The sequence below is a fragment of the Passer domesticus genome, chromosome 11 (genome assembly GCF_036417665.1).
Source record: "Passer domesticus isolate bPasDom1 chromosome 11, bPasDom1.hap1, whole genome shotgun sequence".
NCBI lineage: Eukaryota > Metazoa > Chordata > Aves > Passeriformes > Passeridae > Passer > Passer domesticus.
The window spans coordinates 27,266,561-27,283,516 of record NC_087484.1 but is presented as its reverse complement, the minus strand read 5'-3'; positions in this window follow the sequence as shown (position 1 = coordinate 27,283,516).

Below are 16,956 nucleotides of genomic sequence, written 5' to 3'. Positions count from 1 at the left end.
CTCAACCGTTTGGAATTTCAGGAGGCAGCCGTCCACTACGGGCGACCGGCGCTGGGCACGAACTGTGGCCTCTCCACAGAGAAACAAAAGTCACCAGGCCAGGTTCCTGATGTCAGTTTGCAGGAGGCACTTGGCACTGTCAAACCAGCCACAGGTGTCTGTGGGGGCACCTTGAATCTGGGCGGCATCCTGATCCGTTTGGAATTTCAGCAGGCAGCCGGTCACTCTGGGCCTAAGGGTCCAAGATATGAAGCATGGCCTTTCCCCCGAGAAACAAAAGTCACCAGGCCGGGTTCCTGATGTCAGTTTGCAGGAGGCACTTGGCACTGTCAAACCAGCCACTGTTGCCTGTGGAGGTACCTTCGGTCTGAGAGGTATCCTGATCCGTTTGGAATTTCAGCAGGCAGCTGGCCACTCCGGGCCACCGGGCCCTGGACGTATACAATGGCCTTTCCCCAGAGAAACAAAAGTCACCAGGCCAGGTTCCTGATGTCAGTTTGCAGGAGGCACTTGGCACTGTCAAACCAGCCACAGTTGCCTGTAGGGGCACCTTGCATCCGGGAGATATCCTCAGAATTGTGAATTTCAGCAGGCGGACGGCCATTCAGGGCATCCAGGCCCTGTACATATACAATGGCCTGTCCCCAGAGAAACAAAAGTCACCAGGCCAGGTTCCTGATGTCAGTTTGCAGGAGGCACTTGGCACTGTCAAACCAGCCACTGTTGCCTGTGGGGGCTCCCTTCATCTAGGCGGTATCCTGATCCGTGCGGAATTTCAGCAGGCAGCCGGCAAATCAAGGCCACCAGGCCCTGGATAGCAAGGATGGCCTTTCCCCTGAGAAACAAATGTCACCATGCCAGGTTCCTGATGTCAGTTTGCAGGAGGCACTTGGCACTGTCAAACCAGCCACTGTTGCCTGTGGGGGCTCCCTTCATCTCGGCGGTATCCTGATCCGTGCGGAATTTCAGCAGGCAGCCACCGGGGCCTGGACATGAACCATGACCTTTCCCCAGAGAAACAAAAGTCACCAGGCCAGGTTCCTGATGTCAGTTTGCAGGAGGCACTTGGCTCTGTCAAACCAGCCACAGTTGCCTGTAGGTGTACCTTGCATCTGGGCGGCATCCTGATCCATTCGGAATTTCAGCCGGAAGCCGGCCACTCCGGGCCACCGGGCCCTGGACATGTACAATGGCCTTTCCAGAGAGAAACAAAAGTCACAAGGCCAGGTTCCTGATGGCAGTTTGCAGGAGGCACTTGGCACTGTCAAACCAGCCACAGTTGCCTGTGGGGGCACATTCCATCTTGGAGGCATCCTGATCCGTGCAGAATTTCAGCAGGCAGCCGAGCAGGCCGGGCCACCTGGCCCTGGACACGAACGATGGCCTTTCCCCTGAGAAACAAAAGTCACCAGGCCAGGTTCCTGATGTCAGTTTGCAGGAGGCACTTGGCACTGTCAAACCAGCCACTGTTGCCTGTAGGGGCACCTTGCATCTGGGAGATATCCTCAGCCGTGTGGAATTTCAGCAGGCGGACGGCCATTCAGAGCATCCAGGCCCTGTACATATACAATGGCCTGTCCCCAGAGAAACAAAAGTCACCAGGCCAGGTTCCTGATGTCAGTTTGCAGGAGGCACTTGGCACTGTCAAACCAGCCACAGATGCCTGTGGGGGCACCTTGCATCTGGGAAGTATCCTGATCCGTGCGGAATTTCAGCAGGCAGCTGGCCACTCCGGGCCTAAGGGTCCAGGATATGAAGCATGGCCTTTCCCCCGAGAAACAAAAGTCACCAGGCCAGGTTCCTGATGTCAGTTTGCAGGAGGCACTTGGCACTGTCAAACCAGCCACTGTTGCCTGTGGGAGCACATTTCATCTGGGATGTATCCTCAACCGTTTCGAATTTCAGGAGGCAGCCGTCCACTACGGGCGACCGGCGCTGGGCACGAACTATGGCCTCTCCACAGAGAAACAAAAGTCACCAGGCCAGGTTCCTGATGTCAGTTTGCAGGAGGCACTAGGCACTGTCAAACCAGCCACAGGTGTCTGTGGAGGCACCTTGAATCTGGGCGGCATCCTGATCCGTTCGGAATTTCAGCAGGCAGCCGGTCACTCTGGGCCTAAGGGTCCAGGATATGAAGCATGGCCTTTCCCCCGAGAAACAAAAGTCACCAGGCCAGGTTCCTGATGTCAGTTTGCAGGAGGCACTTGGCACTGTCAAACCAGCCACTGTTGCCTGTGGAGGTACCTTCGGTCTGAGAGGTATCCTGATCCGTTTGGAATTTCAGCAGGCAGCTGGCCACTCCGGGCCACCGGGCCCTGGACGTGCACAACGGCCTTTCCCCAGAGAAACAAAGTCACCAGGCCAGGTTCCTGATGTCAGTTTGCAGGAGGCACTTGGCACTCTCAAACCAGCCACAGTTGCCTGTAGGGGCACCTTGCATCTGGGAGATATCCTCAGATTTGTGGAATTTCAGCAGGCGGACGGCCATTCAGGGCATCCAGGCCCTGTACATATACAATGGCCTGTCCCCAGAGAAACAAAAGTCACCATGCCAGGTTCCTGATGTCAGTTTGCAGGAGGCACTTGGCACTGTCAAACCAGCCACTGTTGCCTGTGGGGGCTCCCTTCATCTCGGCGGTATCCTGATCCGTGCGGAATTTCAGCAGGCAGCCACCGGGGCCTGGACATGAACCATGACCTTTCCCCAGAGAAACAAAAGTCACCAGGCCAGGTTCCTGATGTCAGTTTGCAGGAGGCACTTGGCTCTGTCAAACCAGCCACAGTTGCCTGTAGGTGTACCTTGCATCTGGGCGGCATCCTGATCCATTCGGAATTTCAGCCGGAAGCCGGCCACTCCGGGCCACCGGGCCCTGGACATGTACAATGGCCTTTCCAGAGAGAAACAAAAGTCACAAGGCCAGGTTCCTGATGGCAGTTTGCAGGAGGCACTTGGCACTGTCAAACCAGCCACAGTTGCCTGTGGGGGCACATTCCATCTTGGAGGCATCCTGATCCGTGCAGAATTTCAGCAGGCAGCCGAGCAGGCCGGGCCACCTGGCCCTGGACACGAACGATGGCCTTTCCCCTGAGAAACAAAAGTCACCAGGCCAGGTTCCTGATGTCAGTTTGCAGGAGGCACTTGGCACTGTCAAACCAGCCACTGTTGCCTGTAGGGGCACCTTGCATCTGGGAGATATCCTCAGCCGTGTGGAATTTCAGCAGGCGGACGGCCATTCAGAGCATCCAGGCCCTGTACATATACAATGGCCTGTCCCCAGAGAAACAAAAGTCACCAGGCCAGGTTCCTGATGTCAGTTTGCAGGAGGCACTTGGCACTGTCAAACCAGCCACAGATGCCTGTGGGGGCACCTTGCATCTGGGAAGTATCCTGATCCGTGCGGAATTTCAGCAGGCAGCTGGCCACTCCGGGCCTAAGGGTCCAGGATATGAAGCATGGCCTTTCCCCCGAGAAACAAAAGTCACCAGGCCAGGTTCCTGATGTCAGTTTGCAGGAGGCACTTGGCACTGTCAAACCAGCCACTGTTGCCTGTGGGAGCACATTTCATCTGGGATGTATCCTCAACCGTTTCGAATTTCAGGAGGCAGCCGTCCACTACGGGCGACCGGCGCTGGGCACGAACTATGGCCTCTCCACAGAGAAACAAAAGTCACCAGGCCAGGTTCCTGATGTCAGTTTGCAGGAGGCACTAGGCACTGTCAAACCAGCCACAGGTGTCTGTGGAGGCACCTTGAATCTGGGCGGCATCCTGATCCGTTCGGAATTTCAGCAGGCAGCCGGTCACTCTGGGCCTAAGGGTCCAGGATATGAAGCATGGCCTTTCCCCCGAGAAACAAAAGTCACCAGGCCAGGTTCCTGATGTCAGTTTGCAGGAGGCACTTGGCACTGTCAAACCAGCCACTGTTGCCTGTGGAGGTACCTTCGGTCTGAGAGGTATCCTGATCCGTTTGGAATTTCAGCAGGCAGCTGGCCACTCCGGGCCACCGGGCCCTGGACGTGCACAACGGCCTTTCCCCAGAGAAACAAAGTCACCAGGCCAGGTTCCTGATGTCAGTTTGCAGGAGGCACTTGGCACTCTCAAACCAGCCACAGTTGCCTGTAGGGGCACCTTGCATCTGGGAGATATCCTCAGATTTGTGGAATTTCAGCAGGCGGACGGCCATTCAGGGCATCCAGGCCCTGTACATATACAATGGCCTGTCCCCAGAGAAACAAAAGTCACCAGGCCAGGTTCCTGATGTCAGTTTGCAGGAGGCACTTGGCACTGTCAAACCAGCCACTGTTGCCTGTGGGGGCTCCCTTCATCTAGGCGGTATCCTGATCCGTGCGGAATTTCAGCAGGCAGCCGGCAAATCAAGGCCACCAGGCCCTGGATAGCAACGATGGCCTTTCCCCAGAGAAACAAAAGTCACCAGGCCAGGTTCCTGATGTCAGTTTGCAGGAGGCACTTGGCACTGTCAAACCAGCCACTGTTGCCTGTGGGGTCTCCTGTCATCTGGAGGCTATCCTGATTCATGCGGAATTTAACCAGGCAGCCGGCCACCACGGGCCACCGGGCCCTGGACATGAACCATGACCTTTCCCCAGAGAAACAAAAGTCACCAGGCCAGGTTCCTGATGTCAGTTTGCAGGAGGCACTTGGCTCTGTCAAACCAGCCACAGTTGCCTGTAGGTGTATCTTGCATCTGGGCGGCATCCTGATCCATTCGGAATTTCAGCAGGCAGCTGGCCACTCCGGGCCTAAGGGTCCAGGATATGAAGCATGGCCTTTCCACAGAGAAACAAAAGTCACCATGCCAGGTTCCTGATGTCAGTTTGCAGGAGGCACTTGGCACTGTCAAACCAGCCACTGTTGCCTGTGGGGTCTCCTGTCATCTGGAGGCTATCCTGATTCATGCGGAATTTAACCAGGCAGCCGGCCACTCCGGGCCACCGGGCACTGGACATGTACAATGGCCTTTCCCCAGAGAAACAAAAGTCACCAAGCCAGGTTCCTGATGTCAGTTTGCAGGAGGCACTTGGCACTGTCAAACCAGCCACAGTTGCCTGTGGGGGCACTTTCCATCTGGGAGGCATCCTGATCCGTTCGGAATTTCAGCAGGCAGCCGAGCAGGCCGGGCCACCTGGCCCTGGACACGAACGATGGCCTTTCCCCTGAGAAACAAAAGTCACCAGCCCAGGTTCCTGATGTCAGTTTGCAGGAGGCACTTGGCACTGTCAAACCAGCCACAGTTGCCTGTAGGGGCACCTTGAATCTGGGAGATATCCTCAGCCGTGTGGAATTTCAGCAGGCGGACGGCCATTCAGAGCATCCAGGCCCTGTACATATACAATGGCCTGTCCCCAGAGAAACAAAAGTCACCAGGCCAGGTTCCTGATGTCAGTTTGCAGGAGGCACTTGGCACTGTCAAACCAGCCACAGATGCCTGTGGGGGCACCTTGCATCTGGGAAGTATCCTGATCCGTGAGGAATTTCAGCAGGCAGCTGGCCACTGCGGGCCTAAGGGTCCAGGATATGAAGCATGGCCTTTCCACAGAGAAACAAAAGTCACCAGGCCAGGTTCCTGATGTCAGTTTGCAGGAGGCACTAGGCACTGTCAAACCAGCCACAGGTGTCTGTGGAGGCACCTTGAATCTGGGCGGCATCCTGATCCGTTCGGAATTTCAGCAGGCAGCCGGTCACTCTGGGCCTAAGGGTCCAGGATATGAAGCATGGCCTTTCCCCCGAGAAACAAAAGTCACCAGGCCAGGTTCCTGATGTCAGTTTGCAGGAGGCACTTGGCACTGTCAAACCAGCCACTGTTGCCTGTGGAGGTACCTTCGGTCTGAGAGGTATCCTGATCCGTTTGGAATTTCAGCAGGCAGCTGGCCACTCCGGGCCACCGGGCCCTGGACGTATACAATGGCCTTTCCCCAGAGAAACAAAAGTCACCAGGCCAGGTTCCTGATGTCAGTTTGCAGGAGGCACTTGGCACTGTCAAACCAGCCACAGTTGCCTGTAGGGGCACCTTGCATCTGGGAGATACCCTCAGAATTGTGGAATTTCAGCAGGCGGACGGCCATTCAGGGCATCCAGGCCCTGTACATATACAATGGCCTGTCCCCAGAGAAACAAAAGTCACCAGGCCAGGTTCCTGATGTCAGTTTGCAGGAGGCACTTGGCACTGTCAAACCAGCCACTGTTGCCTGTGGGGGCTCCTGTCATCTGGAGGCTATCCTGATTCATGCGGAATTTAACCAGGCAGCCGGCCACCAAGGGCCACCGGGCCCTGGACATGAACCATGACCTTTCCCCAGAGAAACAAAAGTCACCAGGCCAGGTTCCTGATGTCAGTTTGCAGGAGGCACTTGGCTCTGTCAAACCAGCCACAGTTGCCTGTAGGTGTACCTTGCATCTGGGTGGCATCCTGATCCATTCGGAATTTCAGCAGGCAGGTGGCCACTCCGGGCCTAAGGGTCCAGGATATGAAGCATGGCCTTTCCACAGAGAAACAAAAGTCACCAGGCCAGGTTGCTGATGTCAGTTTGCAGGAGGCACTTGGCACTGTCAAACCAGCCACTGTTGCCTGTGGGAGCACATTTCATCTGGGATGTATCCTCAACCGTTTGGAATTTCAGGAGGCAGCCGTCCACTACGGGCGACCGGCGCTGGGCACGAACTGTGGCCTCTCCACAGAGAAACAAAAGTCACCAGGCCAGGTTCCTGATGTCAGTTTGCAGGAGGCACTTGGCACTGTCAAACCAGCCACAGGTGTCTGTGGGGGCACCTTGAATCTGGGCGGCATCCTGATCCGTTTGGAATTTCAGCAGGCAGCCGGTCACTCTGGGCCTAAGGGTCCAAGATATGAAGCATGGCCTTTCCCCCGAGAAACAAAAGTCACCAGGCCGGGTTCCTGATGTCAGTTTGCAGGAGGCACTTGGCACTGTCAAACCAGCCACTGTTGCCTGTGGAGGTACCTTCGGTCTGAGAGGTATCCTGATCCGTTTGGAATTTCAGCAGGCAGCTGGCCACTCCGGGCCACCGGGCCCTGGACGTGTACAATGGCCTTTCCCCAGAGAAACAAAAGTCACCAGGCCAGGTTCCTGATGTCAGTTTGCAGGAGGCACTTGGCACTGTCAAACCAGCCACAGTTGCCTGTAGGGGCACCTTGCATCCGGGAGATATCCTCAGAATTGTGAATTTCAGCAGGCGGACGGCCATTCAGGGCATCCAGGCCCTGTACATATACAATGGCCTGTCCCCAGAGAAACAAAAGTCACCAGGCCAGGTTCCTGATGTCAGTTTGCAGGAGGCACTTGGCACTGTCAAACCAGCCACTGTTGCCTGTGGGGGCTCCCTTCATCTAGGCGGTATCCTGATCCGTGCGGAATTTCAGCAGGCAGCCGGCAAATCAAGGCCACCAGGCCCTGGATAGCAAGGATGGCCTTTCCCCTGAGAAACAAATGTCACCATGCCAGGTTCCTGATGTCAGTTTGCAGGAGGCACTTGGCACTGTCAAACCAGCCACTGTTGCCTGTGGGGGCTCCCTTCATCTCGGCGGTATCCTGATCCGTGCGGAATTTCAGCAGGCAGCCACCGGGGCCTGGACATGAACCATGACCTTTCCCCAGAGAAACAAAAGTCACCAGGCCAGGTTCCTGATGTCAGTTTGCAGGAGGCACTTGGCTCTGTCAAACCAGCCACAGTTGCCTGTAGGTGTACCTTGCATCTGGGCGGCATCCTGATCCATTCGGAATTTCAGCCGGAAGCCGGCCACTCCGGGCCACCGGGCCCTGGACATGTACAATGGCCTTTCCAGAGAGAAACAAAAGTCACAAGGCCAGGTTCCTGATGGCAGTTTGCAGGAGGCACTTGGCACTGTCAAACCAGCCACAGTTGCCTGTGGGGGCACATTCCATCTTGGAGGCATCCTGATCCGTGCAGAATTTCAGCAGGCAGCCGAGCAGGCCGGGCCACCTGGCCCTGGACACGAACGATGGCCTTTCCCCTGAGAAACAAAAGTCACCAGGCCAGGTTCCTGATGTCAGTTTGCAGGAGGCACTTGGCACTGTCAAACCAGCCACTGTTGCCTGTAGGGGCACCTTGCATCTGGGAGATATCCTCAGCCGTGTGGAATTTCAGCAGGCGGACGGCCATTCAGAGCATCCAGGCCCTGTACATATACAATGGCCTGTCCCCAGAGAAACAAAAGTCACCAGGCCAGGTTCCTGATGTCAGTTTGCAGGAGGCACTTGGCACTGTCAAACCAGCCACAGATGCCTGTGGGGGCACCTTGCATCTGGGAAGTATCCTGATCCGTGCGGAATTTCAGCAGGCAGCTGGCCACTCCGGGCCTAAGGGTCCAGGATATGAAGCATGGCCTTTCCCCCGAGAAACAAAAGTCACCAGGCCAGGTTCCTGATGTCAGTTTGCAGGAGGCACTTGGCACTGTCAAACCAGCCACTGTTGCCTGTGGGAGCACATTTCATCTGGGATGTATCCTCAACCGTTTCGAATTTCAGGAGGCAGCCGTCCACTACGGGCGACCGGCGCTGGGCACGAACTATGGCCTCTCCACAGAGAAACAAAAGTCACCAGGCCAGGTTCCTGATGTCAGTTTGCAGGAGGCACTAGGCACTGTCAAACCAGCCACAGGTGTCTGTGGAGGCACCTTGAATCTGGGCGGCATCCTGATCCGTTCGGAATTTCAGCAGGCAGCCGGTCACTCTGGGCCTAAGGGTCCAGGATATGAAGCATGGCCTTTCCCCCGAGAAACAAAAGTCACCAGGCCAGGTTCCTGATGTCAGTTTGCAGGAGGCACTTGGCACTGTCAAACCAGCCACTGTTGCCTGTGGAGGTACCTTCGGTCTGAGAGGTATCCTGATCCGTTTGGAATTTCAGCAGGCAGCTGGCCACTCCGGGCCACCGGGCCCTGGACGTGCACAACGGCCTTTCCCCAGAGAAACAAAGTCACCAGGCCAGGTTCCTGATGTCAGTTTGCAGGAGGCACTTGGCACTCTCAAACCAGCCACAGTTGCCTGTAGGGGCACCTTGCATCTGGGAGATATCCTCAGATTTGTGGAATTTCAGCAGGCGGACGGCCATTCAGGGCATCCAGGCCCTGTACATATACAATGGCCTGTCCCCAGAGAAACAAAAGTCACCATGCCAGGTTCCTGATGTCAGTTTGCAGGAGGCACTTGGCACTGTCAAACCAGCCACTGTTGCCTGTGGGGGCTCCCTTCATCTCGGCGGTATCCTGATCCGTGCGGAATTTCAGCAGGCAGCCACCGGGGCCTGGACATGAACCATGACCTTTCCCCAGAGAAACAAAAGTCACCAGGCCAGGTTCCTGATGTCAGTTTGCAGGAGGCACTTGGCTCTGTCAAACCAGCCACAGTTGCCTGTAGGTGTACCTTGCATCTGGGCGGCATCCTGATCCATTCGGAATTTCAGCCGGAAGCCGGCCACTCCGGGCCACCGGGCCCTGGACATGTACAATGGCCTTTCCAGAGAGAAACAAAAGTCACAAGGCCAGGTTCCTGATGGCAGTTTGCAGGAGGCACTTGGCACTGTCAAACCAGCCACAGTTGCCTGTGGGGGCACATTCCATCTTGGAGGCATCCTGATCCGTGCAGAATTTCAGCAGGCAGCCGAGCAGGCCGGGCCACCTGGCCCTGGACACGAACGATGGCCTTTCCCCTGAGAAACAAAAGTCACCAGGCCAGGTTCCTGATGTCAGTTTGCAGGAGGCACTTGGCACTGTCAAACCAGCCACTGTTGCCTGTAGGGGCACCTTGCATCTGGGAGATATCCTCAGCCGTGTGGAATTTCAGCAGGCGGACGGCCATTCAGAGCATCCAGGCCCTGTACATATACAATGGCCTGTCCCCAGAGAAACAAAAGTCACCAGGCCAGGTTCCTGATGTCAGTTTGCAGGAGGCACTTGGCACTGTCAAACCAGCCACAGATGCCTGTGGGGGCACCTTGCATCTGGGAAGTATCCTGATCCGTGCGGAATTTCAGCAGGCAGCTGGCCACTCCGGGCCTAAGGGTCCAGGATATGAAGCATGGCCTTTCCCCCGAGAAACAAAAGTCACCAGGCCAGGTTCCTGATGTCAGTTTGCAGGAGGCACTTGGCACTGTCAAACCAGCCACTGTTGCCTGTGGGAGCACATTTCATCTGGGATGTATCCTCAACCGTTTCGAATTTCAGGAGGCAGCCGTCCACTACGGGCGACCGGCGCTGGGCACGAACTATGGCCTCTCCACAGAGAAACAAAAGTCACCAGGCCAGGTTCCTGATGTCAGTTTGCAGGAGGCACTAGGCACTGTCAAACCAGCCACAGGTGTCTGTGGAGGCACCTTGAATCTGGGCGGCATCCTGATCCGTTCGGAATTTCAGCAGGCAGCCGGTCACTCTGGGCCTAAGGGTCCAGGATATGAAGCATGGCCTTTCCCCCGAGAAACAAAAGTCACCAGGCCAGGTTCCTGATGTCAGTTTGCAGGAGGCACTTGGCACTGTCAAACCAGCCACTGTTGCCTGTGGAGGTACCTTCGGTCTGAGAGGTATCCTGATCCGTTTGGAATTTCAGCAGGCAGCTGGCCACTCCGGGCCACCGGGCCCTGGACGTGCACAACGGCCTTTCCCCAGAGAAACAAAGTCACCAGGCCAGGTTCCTGATGTCAGTTTGCAGGAGGCACTTGGCACTCTCAAACCAGCCACAGTTGCCTGTAGGGGCACCTTGCATCTGGGAGATATCCTCAGATTTGTGGAATTTCAGCAGGCGGACGGCCATTCAGGGCATCCAGGCCCTGTACATATACAATGGCCTGTCCCCAGAGAAACAAAAGTCACCAGGCCAGGTTCCTGATGTCAGTTTGCAGGAGGCACTTGGCACTGTCAAACCAGCCACTGTTGCCTGTGGGGGCTCCCTTCATCTAGGCGGTATCCTGATCCGTGCGGAATTTCAGCAGGCAGCCGGCAAATCAAGGCCACCAGGCCCTGGATAGCAACGATGGCCTTTCCCCAGAGAAACAAAAGTCACCAGGCCAGGTTCCTGATGTCAGTTTGCAGGAGGCACTTGGCACTGTCAAACCAGCCACTGTTGCCTGTGGGGTCTCCTGTCATCTGGAGGCTATCCTGATTCATGCGGAATTTAACCAGGCAGCCGGCCACCACGGGCCACCGGGCCCTGGACATGAACCATGACCTTTCCCCAGAGAAACAAAAGTCACCAGGCCAGGTTCCTGATGTCAGTTTGCAGGAGGCACTTGGCTCTGTCAAACCAGCCACAGTTGCCTGTAGGTGTATCTTGCATCTGGGCGGCATCCTGATCCATTCGGAATTTCAGCAGGCAGCTGGCCACTCCGGGCCTAAGGGTCCAGGATATGAAGCATGGCCTTTCCACAGAGAAACAAAAGTCACCATGCCAGGTTCCTGATGTCAGTTTGCAGGAGGCACTTGGCACTGTCAAACCAGCCACTGTTGCCTGTGGGGTCTCCTGTCATCTGGAGGCTATCCTGATTCATGCGGAATTTAACCAGGCAGCCGGCCACTCCGGGCCACCGGGCACTGGACATGTACAATGGCCTTTCCCCAGAGAAACAAAAGTCACCAAGCCAGGTTCCTGATGTCAGTTTGCAGGAGGCACTTGGCACTGTCAAACCAGCCACAGTTGCCTGTGGGGGCACTTTCCATCTGGGAGGCATCCTGATCCGTTCGGAATTTCAGCAGGCAGCCGAGCAGGCCGGGCCACCTGGCCCTGGACACGAACGATGGCCTTTCCCCTGAGAAACAAAAGTCACCAGCCCAGGTTCCTGATGTCAGTTTGCAGGAGGCACTTGGCACTGTCAAACCAGCCACAGTTGCCTGTAGGGGCACCTTGAATCTGGGAGATATCCTCAGCCGTGTGGAATTTCAGCAGGCGGACGGCCATTCAGAGCATCCAGGCCCTGTACATATACAATGGCCTGTCCCCAGAGAAACAAAAGTCACCAGGCCAGGTTCCTGATGTCAGTTTGCAGGAGGCACTTGGCACTGTCAAACCAGCCACAGATGCCTGTGGGGGCACCTTGCATCTGGGAAGTATCCTGATCCGTGAGGAATTTCAGCAGGCAGCTGGCCACTGCGGGCCTAAGGGTCCAGGATATGAAGCATGGCCTTTCCACAGAGAAACAAAAGTCACCAGGCCAGGTTCCTGATGTCAGTTTGCAGGAGGCACTAGGCACTGTCAAACCAGCCACAGGTGTCTGTGGAGGCACCTTGAATCTGGGCGGCATCCTGATCCGTTCGGAATTTCAGCAGGCAGCCGGTCACTCTGGGCCTAAGGGTCCAGGATATGAAGCATGGCCTTTCCCCCGAGAAACAAAAGTCACCAGGCCAGGTTCCTGATGTCAGTTTGCAGGAGGCACTTGGCACTGTCAAACCAGCCACTGTTGCCTGTGGAGGTACCTTCGGTCTGAGAGGTATCCTGATCCGTTTGGAATTTCAGCAGGCAGCTGGCCACTCCGGGCCACCGGGCCCTGGACGTATACAATGGCCTTTCCCCAGAGAAACAAAAGTCACCAGGCCAGGTTCCTGATGTCAGTTTGCAGGAGGCACTTGGCACTGTCAAACCAGCCACAGTTGCCTGTAGGGGCACCTTGCATCTGGGAGATACCCTCAGAATTGTGGAATTTCAGCAGGCGGACGGCCATTCAGGGCATCCAGGCCCTGTACATATACAATGGCCTGTCCCCAGAGAAACAAAAGTCACCAGGCCAGGTTCCTGATGTCAGTTTGCAGGAGGCACTTGGCACTGTCAAACCAGCCACTGTTGCCTGTGGGGGCTCCTGTCATCTGGAGGCTATCCTGATTCATGCGGAATTTAACCAGGCAGCCGGCCACCAAGGGCCACCGGGCCCTGGACATGAACCATGACCTTTCCCCAGAGAAACAAAAGTCACCAGGCCAGGTTCCTGATGTCAGTTTGCAGGAGGCACTTGGCTCTGTCAAACCAGCCACAGTTGCCTGTAGGTGTACCTTGCATCTGGGTGGCATCCTGATCCATTCGGAATTTCAGCAGGCAGGTGGCCACTCCGGGCCTAAGGGTCCAGGATATGAAGCATGGCCTTTCCACAGAGAAACAAAAGTCACCAGGCCAGGTTGCTGATGTCAGTTTGCAGGAGGCACTTGGCACTGTCAAACCAGCCACTGTTGCCTGTGGGAGCACATTTCATCTGGGATGTATCCTCAACCGTTTGGAATTTCAGGAGGCAGCCGTCCACTACGGGCGACCGGCGCTGGGCACGAACTGTGGCCTCTCCACAGAGAAACAAAAGTCACCAGGCCAGGTTCCTGATGTCAGTTTGCAGGAGGCACTTGGCACTGTCAAACCAGCCACAGGTGTCTGTGGGGGCACCTTGAATCTGGGCGGCATCCTGATCCGTTTGGAATTTCAGCAGGCAGCCGGTCACTCTGGGCCTAAGGGTCCAAGATATGAAGCATGGCCTTTCCCCCGAGAAACAAAAGTCACCAGGCCGGGTTCCTGATGTCAGTTTGCAGGAGGCACTTGGCACTGTCAAACCAGCCACTGTTGCCTGTGGAGGTACCTTCGGTCTGAGAGGTATCCTGATCCGTTTGGAATTTCAGCAGGCAGCTGGCCACTCCGGGCCACCGGGCCCTGGACGTATACAATGGCCTTTCCCCAGAGAAACAAAAGTCACCAGGCCAGGTTCCTGATGTCAGTTTGCAGGAGGCACTTGGCACTGTCAAACCAGCCACAGTTGCCTGTAGGGGCACCTTGCATCCGGGAGATATCCTCAGAATTGTGAATTTCAGCAGGCGGACGGCCATTCAGGGCATCCAGGCCCTGTACATATACAATGGCCTGTCCCCAGAGAAACAAAAGTCACCAGGCCAGGTTCCTGATGTCAGTTTGCAGGAGGCACTTGGCACTGTCAAACCAGCCACTGTTGCCTGTGGGGGCTCCCTTCATCTAGGCGGTATCCTGATCCGTGCGGAATTTCAGCAGGCAGCCGGCAAATCAAGGCCACCAGGCCCTGGATAGCAAGGATGGCCTTTCCCCTGAGAAACAAAAGTCACCATGCCAGGTTCCTGATGTCAGTTTGCAGGAGGCACTTGGCACTGTCAAACCAGCCACTGTTGCCTGTGGGGGCTCCCTTCATCTCGGCGGTATCCTGATCCGTGCGGAATTTCAGCAGGCAGCCACCGGGGCCTGGACATGAACCATGACCTTTCCCCAGAGAAACAAAAGTCACCAGGCCAGGTTCCTGATGTCAGTTTGCAGGAGGCACTTGGCTCTGTCAAACCAGCCACAGTTGCCTGTAGGTGTACCTTGCATCTGGGCGGCATCCTGATCCATTCGGAATTTCAGCCGGAAGCCGGCCACTCCGGGCCACCGGGCCCTGGACATGTACAATGGCCTTTCCAGAGAGAAACAAAAGTCACAAGGCCAGGTTCCTGATGGCAGTTTGCAGGAGGCACTTGGCACTGTCAAACCAGCCACAGTTGCCTGTGGGGGCACATTCCATCTTGGAGGCATCCTGATCCGTGCAGAATTTCAGCAGGCAGCCGAGCAGGCCGGGCCACCTGGCCCTGGACACGAACGATGGCCTTTCCCCTGAGAAACAAAAGTCACCAGGCCAGGTTCCTGATGTCAGTTTGCAGGAGGCACTTGGCACTGTCAAACCAGCCACTGTTGCCTGTAGGGGCACCTTGCATCTGGGAGATATCCTCAGCCGTGTGGAATTTCAGCAGGCGGACGGCCATTCAGAGCATCCAGGCCCTGTACATATACAATGGGCTGTCCCCAGAGAAACAAAAGTCACCAGGCCAGGTTCCTGATGTCAGTTTGCAGGAGGCACTTGGCACTGTCAAACCAGCCACAGATGCCTGTGGGGGCACCTTGCATCTGGGAAGTATCCTGATCCGTGCGGAATTTCAGCAGGCAGCTGGCCACTCCGGGCCTAAGGGTCCAGGATATGAAGCATGGCCTTTCCCCCGAGAAACAAAAGTCACCAGGCCAGGTTCCTGATGTCAGTTTGCAGGAGGCACTTGGCACTGTCAAACCAGCCACTGTTGCCTGTGGGAGCACATTTCATCTGGGATGTATCCTCAACCGTTTGGAATTTCAGGAGGCAGCCGTCCACTACGGGCGACCGGCGCTGGGCACGAACTATGGCCTCTCCACAGAGAAACAAAAGTCACCAGGCCAGGTTCCTGATGTCAGTTTGCAGGAGGCACTAGGCACTGTCAAACCAGCCACAGGTGTCTGTGGAGGCACCTTGAATCTGGGCGGCATCCTGATCCGTTCGGAATTTCAGCAGGCAGCCGGTCACTCTGGGCCTAAGGGTCCAGGATATGAAGCATGGCCTTTCCCCCGAGAAACAAAAGTCACCAGGCCAGGTTCCTGATGTCAGTTTGCAGGAGGCACTTGGCACTGTCAAACCAGCCACTGTTGCCTGTGGAGGTACCTTCGGTCTGAGAGGTATCCTGATCCGTTTGGAATTTCAGCAGGCAGCTGGCCACTCCGGGCCACCGGGCCCTGGACGTGCACAACGGCCTTTCCCCAGAGAAACAAAAGTCACCAGGCCAGGTTCCTGATGTCAGTTTGCAGGAGGCACTTGGCACTCTCAAACCAGCCACAGTTGCCTGTAGGGGCACCTTGCATCTGGGAGATATCCTCAGATTTGTGGAATTTCAGCAGGCGGACGGCCATTCAGGGCATCCAGGCCCTGTACATATACAATGGCCTGTCCCCAGAGAAACAAAAGTCACCAGGCCAGGTTCCTGATGTCAGTTTGCAGGAGGCACTTGGCACTGTCAAACCAGCCACTGTTGCCTGTGGGGGCTCCCTTCATCTAGGCGGTATCCTGATCCGTGCGGAATTTCAGCAGGCAGCCGGCAAATCAAGGCCACCAGGCCCTGGATAGCAACGATGGCCTTTCCCCAGAGAAACAAAAGTCACCAGGCCAGGTTCCTGATGTCAGTTTGCAGGAGGCACTTGGCACTGTCAAACCAGCCACTGTTGCCTGTGGGGTCTCCTGTCATCTGGAGGCTATCCTGATTCATGCGGAATTTAACCAGGCAGCCGGCCACCACGGGCCACCGGGCCCTGGACATGAACCATGACCTTTCCCCAGAGAAACAAAAGTCACCAGGCCAGGTTCCTGATGTCAGTTTGCAGGAGGCACTTGGCTCTGTCAAACCAGCCACAGTTGCCTGTAGGTGTATCTTGCATCTGGGCGGCATCCTGATCCATTCGGAATTTCAGCAGGCAGCTGGCCACTCCGGGCCTAAGGGTCCAGGATATGAAGCATGGCCTTTCCACAGAGAAACAAAAGTCACCAGGCCAGGTTCCTGATGTCAGTTTGCAGGAGGCACTTGGCACTGTCAAACCAGCCACTGTTGCCTGTGGGGTCTCCTGTCATCTGGAGGCTATCCTGATTCATGCGGAATTTAACCAGGCAGCCGGCCACTCCGGGCCACCGGGCACTGGACATGTACAATGGCCTTTCCCCAGAGAAACAAAAGTCACCAAGCCAGGTTCCTGATGTCAGTTTGCAGGAGGCACTTGGCACTGTCAAACCAGCCACAGTTGCCTGTGGGGGCACTTTCCATCTGGGAGGCATCCTGATCCGTTCGGAATTTCAGCAGGCAGCCGAGCAGGCCGGGCCACCTGGCCCTGGACACGAACGATGGCCTTTCCCCTGAGAAACAAAAGTCACCAGCCCAGGTTCCTGATGTCAGTTTGCAGGAGGCACTTGGCACTGTCAAACCAGCCACAGTTGCCTGTAGGGGCACCTTGAATCTGGGAGATATCCTCAGCCGTGTGGAATTTCAGCAGGCGGACGGCCATTCAGAGCATCCAGGCCCTGTACATATACAATGGCCTGTCCCCAGAGAAACAAAAGTCACCAGGCCAGGTTCCTGATGTCAGTTTGCAGGAGGCAC